The sequence below is a fragment of the Oncorhynchus tshawytscha genome, linkage group LG05 (genome assembly GCF_018296145.1).
Source record: "Oncorhynchus tshawytscha isolate Ot180627B linkage group LG05, Otsh_v2.0, whole genome shotgun sequence".
Lineage (NCBI taxonomy): Eukaryota > Metazoa > Chordata > Actinopteri > Salmoniformes > Salmonidae > Oncorhynchus > Oncorhynchus tshawytscha.
The window spans coordinates 32,262,041-32,269,805 of record NC_056433.1 but is presented as its reverse complement, the minus strand read 5'-3'; positions in this window follow the sequence as shown (position 1 = coordinate 32,269,805).

Genomic DNA, 7,765 nt, shown 5'->3' with positions numbered 1-7,765 from the left:
AGGGGGCAATTCAACAGCTTGTTTGTAAGAGGTGTCTTTTTTTTATTTTTAGCTCCTACCTCCCGAAAGCTCTGTGCACGGACCTGCAAGGTAGCATATTAGACGTAGTGGGTTTTGCAGACCTGCCCTTTCCACAATCCACATCACTATTCATCTGGCTTCGACTTAAGAGTGATAACGTTTCTTTAAAGTCAGAAGTGAACTCTGATAGGAGACCAGGTGGAAGTCCTGAAGTGGACCATGGAGTGCGATGGCACACGTTTCCCTGGGGACAGAAGCTCTTGCTCTGAGATAGTCTTTGGCTGCTTGTTTCTGTTATCTACTAAGTGGGTGGCTTTGGAACAAGTGTGGCTCGATGATGACCCAAAATTCACCACATCCAAGACTTCACAGTATCCAATTCCAAAATGTTGTAACGTTGTATATTCAAGGGCACTTTTTAATAGTCTGTATCAAGGAAAGTTGAAAGAACAACATTTCAACATTGGGATTAGGATCATTAGATGCTGTAGTACATGCTAAGATTATAAGGTGTCCTTATATAGCAACTCTCACAATTTTCATCACTTACATGGGGCTTGAACTGAACTTGAACTGAACTTACACTGGACACCATCAGTATGTCGGGGAATAGACTGTCATGGAATATTCTAATCAAGTGAGAGAGACATTGTCATTTCTTCAAACAATCATCTTTATTTAATATCAATTAATTACTGCAATAATGAGGCTGGTTGACCCCCCCACCATTGAGTGTTGGACCGAGTAACCTAACCTTTACACAAATGCAGAGTTCTTTATATAGATGACTCTAAGATTGCTTAGTCATGGCTGGTTCCACCCCTCCAATGCAGACCAAGTGGCATCATAAACCCCTATGGGTTCATCCGGTCGTTATCTGCACGGGGGTGTATTGTCTTAACCGCACCCTGGCTTAGTCTCCCAGATGCAAGGTTGATTTTGAGACAATGAGGGATTGTTCTACTCCTAAGCTATCTCTAGTAAAACACATTATTGTCTATGTAATGCAGTCTTTAACTCATGTGTCAGCTTGTTAGGAATTTTATGAATAAATTACTAAACAATATCCTAATTATAAATAGAACTGTAACTAATTAAACTTATACTCTGTTTTATTATATCTGATTAACAATATGAGTTCATAAGAAGGGATTATGTGGCTTGGACAAGGAGTAATTAAACATAATGAACACCATTCCAACTAGTCTGGGAAGGAATGGGTTGTGGGTTAAGTAAGCAGATAGGGTCGTTAACCTATGGTTGAACCGACAAAACTTAGCTCTGGGGTGTTTTAGATAAGGCAGTGAGTGCATTCCTGTTTTCTGTTAACTAGAACTGTCAGCTAAGTGGTGATCGATAACGGTGAGGGATCAAGAGTTAATTCAGTTATGTTGTGTGTCCTGTGTGTGTGCTAGTGGATCAAAATTAACTTTTAAACTAGCTTTGTCTTGGTCGAGAGGAGGAGATTCATTCACCAATGACGTAATATTTTGTATAGAAACTGTTGTTCGTGGTTACATGGCAGTGCTCTCTGAGAATAAATACTATTATCTATTATTGATAAGACTCGTCTCCGTCTATTTTATGCAAACAAGAATCTTACAAATTCTCATAAAATAGATTAAGTGAATTCAATTAATGAAAACACATTGGATTAATGAAATTACGTTAACACAGCTCAAGCCATCTCTATTGACCATACGCCCAGATTAGCTGCAGAGAACTAGAGTGGAGACCATGAAAACACAGCATTAACAGGACATATAATTGTTCTCTCACAAGAAAATCGAAAGCGTTCCACAGGAATGAGGGCCCATGTTGACTCCAATGCTTCGCTTCTCACAGTTGCGTCAAGTTGGCTGGATGGCCTTTGGGTGGTGGACCATTCTTGATACACAAGAATGGTCCACTGTGCTATCTAACCTCCAAACGAGCTTCAATGCCATACAACACTCCTTCCGTGGCCTCCAACTGCTCTTAAACGCTAGTAAAACCAAATGCATGCTTTTCAACCGTTCGCTGCCTGCACCCGCACGCCTGACCAGCATCACCACCCTGGATGGTTCCGACCTTGAATATGTGGACATCTATAAGTACCTAGGTGTCTGGCTAGACTGTAAACTCTCCTTCCAGACTCATATCAAACATCTCCAATCGAAAATCAAATCAAGAATCGGCTTTCTATTCCGCAACAAAGCCTCCTTCACTCACGCCGCCAAACTTACCCTAGTAAAACTGACTATCCTACCGATCCTCGACTTCGGCGATGTCATCTACAAAATTGCTTCCAATACTCTACTCAGCAAACTGGATGCAGTTTATCACAGTGCCATCCGTTTTGTCACTAAAGCACCGTATACCACCCATCACTGCGACTTGCATGCTCTAGTCGGCTGGCCCTCGCTACATATTCGTCGCCAGACCCACTGGCTCCAGGTCATCTACAAGTCCATGCTAGGTAAAGCTCCGCCTTATCTCAGTTCACTGGTCACGATGGCAACACCCATCCGTAGCACGCGCTCCAGCAGGTGTTTCTCACTGATCATCCCTAAAGCCAACACCTCATTTGGCCGCCTTTCTTTCCAGTTCTCTGCTGCCTGTGACTGGAACGAATTGCAAAAATCGCTGAAGTTGGAGACTTTTATCTCCCTCACCAACTTCAAACATCTGCTATCTGAGCAGCTAACCGATCACTGCAGCTGTACATAGTCTATCGGTAAATAGCCCACCCATTTTTACCTACCTCATCCCCATACTGTTTTTATTTATTTACTTTTCTGCTCTTTTGCACACCAATATCTCTACCTGTACATGACCATCTGATCATTTATCACTCCAGTGTTATTAATCTGCAAAATTGTAATTATTCGCCTACCTCCTCATGCCTTTTGCACACAATGTATATAGACTCCCCTTTTTTTTCTACTGTGTTATTGACTTGTTAATTGTTTACTCCATGTGTAACTCTGTGTTGTCTGTTCACACTGCTATGCTTTATCTTGGCCAGGTCGCAGTTGCAAATGAGAACTTGTTGAGAAATGAGAACCTACCTGGCTAAATAAAGGTGTTCTCAACTAGCCTACCTGGTTAAATAAAGGTGTTCTCAACTAGCCTACCTGGTTAAATAAAGGTGTTCTCAACTAGCCTACCTGGTTAAATAAAGGTGTTCTCAACTAGCCTACCTGGTTAAATAAAGGTGTTCTCAACTAGCCTACCTGGCTAAATAAAGGTGAAAAAAAAAAAAAACATTTGAGCGTGAAAAACCCAGCTGTGTTGCAGTTCTTGACACAAACCAGTGTGCCTGGCACCTACTACCATACCCCTCTCAAAGGCACTTAAATATTTTGTCTTGTCCATTCATTCCCTGAATGGCACACATACTAAATCCATGTCTCAATTGTCTCAAAATCATTTTTTTTAATTAACTGGTCTCCACCCCTTCATCTACAATTATTGAAGTGGATTTAACAAGTGACATCAATAAGGCATCCTAGCTTTCACCTGGATTCACCTGGTCAGTCTGTCATGGAAGGTGTTTCATATACTAAGTGAATATTGTTATGATAACCGCTATTTGTTGTACAGTTAATGTGTACCAGGCCTAATTATGTGTCCTTTCTCTTTCATATACACTAATTGAGTCTGGTTTATATTTCCATTACAACAGTATAACAATTCATGCCCTGTTGTCACAAAAGCACCATGGCAGACATTTTGAATGTCTAGTACTACAAAGCCAGCCTAAATGCGTGTGGGGTATCCATATCCCCACCAGGCAGCCAGCCAGGGACAGAGTTAGAGCGTCTGCCAAGTAAAAAACAATTAATACTGCACTGAAAGCACAATTACTCTACAATCCATGTACAGCTGTTCGGTGTGATGCTGAAATGTTATGTACTTTGGCTGCTGGCCCTTAACTTCATAAACAGTTTATTGTCACTGTTGGCCAACTCTGAACTGAAGGGCTCATCTAGAGTTCTCCATGTTGGACCCTGATCTCCAATAGAGAACTAATTAATATGGGGAAGGCTGGTTCAGTGGATTAAATAACGATACTGTGGTGAGTGTGTGGCTGGGATGCCATGGCAGCTCAGATTGATGGGGAACACCTGGCCGATCCCTGTAAAGGTGCTGAGAGGGAGAGAGTCAGCATGGGATATTACCCCCTCATAGCCTTCATGTGAACAACAGCCCTGGTTCATTAGTCACATTTGTCAATGCCAGAAAGACATGAGGATGTGATTGGGAGAAAAAGCTAAATAGTGAGGGGTGGTGCGAGAGAAAGAGAGGGATAACGAGAGAGTGAGCGAGAGAGGCAAGGAGAAACAGGGAGAGAGAGAGAGAGAGAGGGAGACAGGGAGAAAGATAGTGGTACAGAGGGTGGGGAAAGGAGTGAGAAAGAGAGGAAGAGAGAGATGGAGAGACATTCCTCGAAAGCAAACCTTGCTCCGTGAGAGAGGGTCAGCTACACTCCCACGCAGTGATACAAAAAGATATCCCCTGCTGGTAAGGTTTGTGGATATTTGTGCACATTTTAAATGTAGTCAAATTATAGTGGTTTGGATGAATTGCCTGTTTCAGCAAAGTTGGTATTTTCAGGATGTATCCCTTAGTTGGTGCTATCTACTAAGCTAACATGTGGAATTGTTTGAAGATGGTCATAAAATGTATCACTTAGCTATATGATTGAGATTTTGGGGGATTTATTTTATTAGATTCTGACCCCTGTAAGTATAAAATGTTGCCCCAAAAATATTTGGTCCTTTACTGCAATATCCCATAGATACATTTAATAACACATTTGTACATGGCAAAACAGACCATCCCATAAATCGTACCGAATAAGGTTTTGAAGTGTCTGTCCTACATCTGACAGATATAAGAAAACACTGACAAATAAAAAATGTAGACACGTTTGGTCACTTTACTCAAGGCACTTTTACCCCCTATTCACTTTGAGTCATTTCTACGGTCCGGTACTGGGTTACATTCATATGACTGTGGGCGTTGACTGTGGGCGTTGACTGTGGGCGTTGACTGTGGGCGCCGTAGAGGAAAATAACCGTGTCCTTGTTTGTGAGTCTCTGCTTCCGATGCATGTTCATTATTAGTTTATAGTTCAAACCAGTCGGACGGGACAGACGGTTTGTGAGAAGACCTCTTAGAAATGATGACCCCGGCGACAGAGAAGTCAGGCGTAAAGCTTGTGGATGTCATAGAGCAAACAACACTGTCGTGTTCGTGTGAGTCTCCTCTTTTGTGTCAGGTTTTACAGACGATTTTGTGACAATTTTCTCATCCGGATACTCTCATGCATAGAAATCAAAGCTTTCACAAGCCCCATGCTATGGAATAAGGTCAAGCTTTATATTGGAGGAAATTGATTGAGCTGCAGCCACTGCAAAGAACAGTAAGTCTCTAGCATAAACACACGGGGAGCGATGAAATCTTCAAAATGACGTCACGTGTGACGCATGAGCGCGTCAATCAACTTTAGGGTTGTCCCGGTATTCAACCAGCCTTCCCCATCTCTATCATAAGCTGCCTCCAAGGTCATTTTGGTGAATTTGGCAGTACATCCAAACGGCCTCGCAACCACAGACCGCGTGTATGGCGTCATGTGGGCGAGTGCTGATGCTGATGTCAACGTTGTGAACAGAGTGCACCATGGTGGTAGTGGGTTTATTTTATGGGCAGGCATAAGCTACGGACAACGAACACATTTCCATTTTATCGATAGCAATTTGAATGCAGAGAGATACATCAAACAGGTACATAAAAAATTATAATAAAATGTTTTCTCATTGGGTAAATCCATTTGAATTGGACCTGAATGCCAAAACACTCATGAGACAAAAGTGTCAGAGTTGACCCATTTTGCATACCCCACCATACCATGAGACATCCATGTCTTTATCACTGAAGAAGAGAAACGGTTGAGATTGATATAATTTAGAAGCTTACATACAGGGTTGTCAGACCATTTTATACTCTCAAACCTTTAATGTAAATGATCTAAAAACATACGTTTTGTGTTGTGCTCGCTATCGGTTGAGACATAACATGCTCTTGAATGCAGGGTGGGTATCCTGTTTTGGCTAATAAAATGGTAATCAAATAGAAATGTCAACTTTCAAATGACATCACAAAGATGGTTGGTGGTCCACACATCAATGTTGATTTGAATGGGAATATCTATTGTTTTTAAATTATACTGTCAATCCTCCATAGGACACATATTAAAATCATATAAATAAATAGATAATAGAATAGACATGACCATTTAAGTTGACATTCGAAGGTGGGTGGACCGGCGGTCTTTGTGGTAGTAATTAGAAGTTAACACTTCAATGGTGTACCAGCTAAACTGCAGTGGTCTGAAGGGATAGGTCCAATCTATTGTCGTGTCTTTACTATCATTGAATTGAAGACTTATAGATTTTATCAAAGATTCTCTGTAATTAGTATTACGCGATCAACTGATTAATCATGTAACTGTAATGCTTGTCTTTGGAAGAGTATCAATGTCGGCGTGATAGGCATACAGTACATATACAGTACATAAAACAGGGCTGAAAAGTGACTGGTAGCAGGAATAAATAAATACTTACTGTAATATATAGTAATCAATAGATATAAATGTAAACAGGAGTAATAGTGACCACTAGCAGGATAAATATACTGAACAAAAATATAAACGCAAGATGAAACAATTTCAAAGATTTTTCTAAGTTACAGTTCATATAAGGAAATCAGTCAATTTAAATGAATTCATTAGGTCCTAATCGATGGATTCCACATGACTGGGAATACAGATATGCATCTGTTGGTCAAAGATACCTTTAACAATATGGGCCTCACAATTGGTCTCAGGATCTCGTCACTGTATCTTTCTGCATTCAAATGGCTTGACAACAGCTCTGTTGGACATTGCAGTCACTATGCGAATTGCATGCTTCCTCGAAACTTGAGACATCTGTGGGATTGTGTTGTGTTACAAAACTGCACATTTTAGAGTGCCATTTTATTGCACCTGTGTAATGTTAATGCTGTTTAATCAGCTTCTTGATTTGTCACACCTGTCAGGTTGATTAATTTTTTTGTCAAGTAGCAAAGCTCACTAACAGAGATGTAAACATTTGAAAATTTGAGGTACATATAATGGTAGTAGTAAGTGGTAGTAATTGGTAGTCATTTTGGCAGGATGCCTTACAGTTTTTGTGAATGGGAATGATGGTAGTCAGCTTGAAATGTGGGAAATATAGACTGGGACAAGGACAGGATGAAAATGTCAGTGAAGACAGCTGCCAGCTTCCAGCTGGTCTGCACATGCCCTGCGGACACACCCTGGAATACTGACTGACCCTGACGCCTTGTGTGTTGTCCCATTTAAAAACAGTCCTCACGTCAGCCTCGGGGAGAAAGATCAACCAGTCCTCCAGATTAGAAGAGGCCCACATGCAGGTATATGTGTTGTTTTTGTAGAAGGATGAATAAAAGGCATTGAGATCATCTGGTAGAGAGGCATCGTTGGGCAGATCACCGCTAGGGCTTCCTTTGTTGTCCATAATGGACTTGCTTAGTCCCCTCCTGTACTCTCTGTTCACCCACAACAGCATTGCCAAGCACGACTCCAACACCACCATTAAGTTTGATGACCAACAACGATGAGAAAGCCTATAGGGAGGAGGTCAGAGACCTGGCATTGTGGTGCCAGAACAACCACTTCTCCCTCAATGTGAGC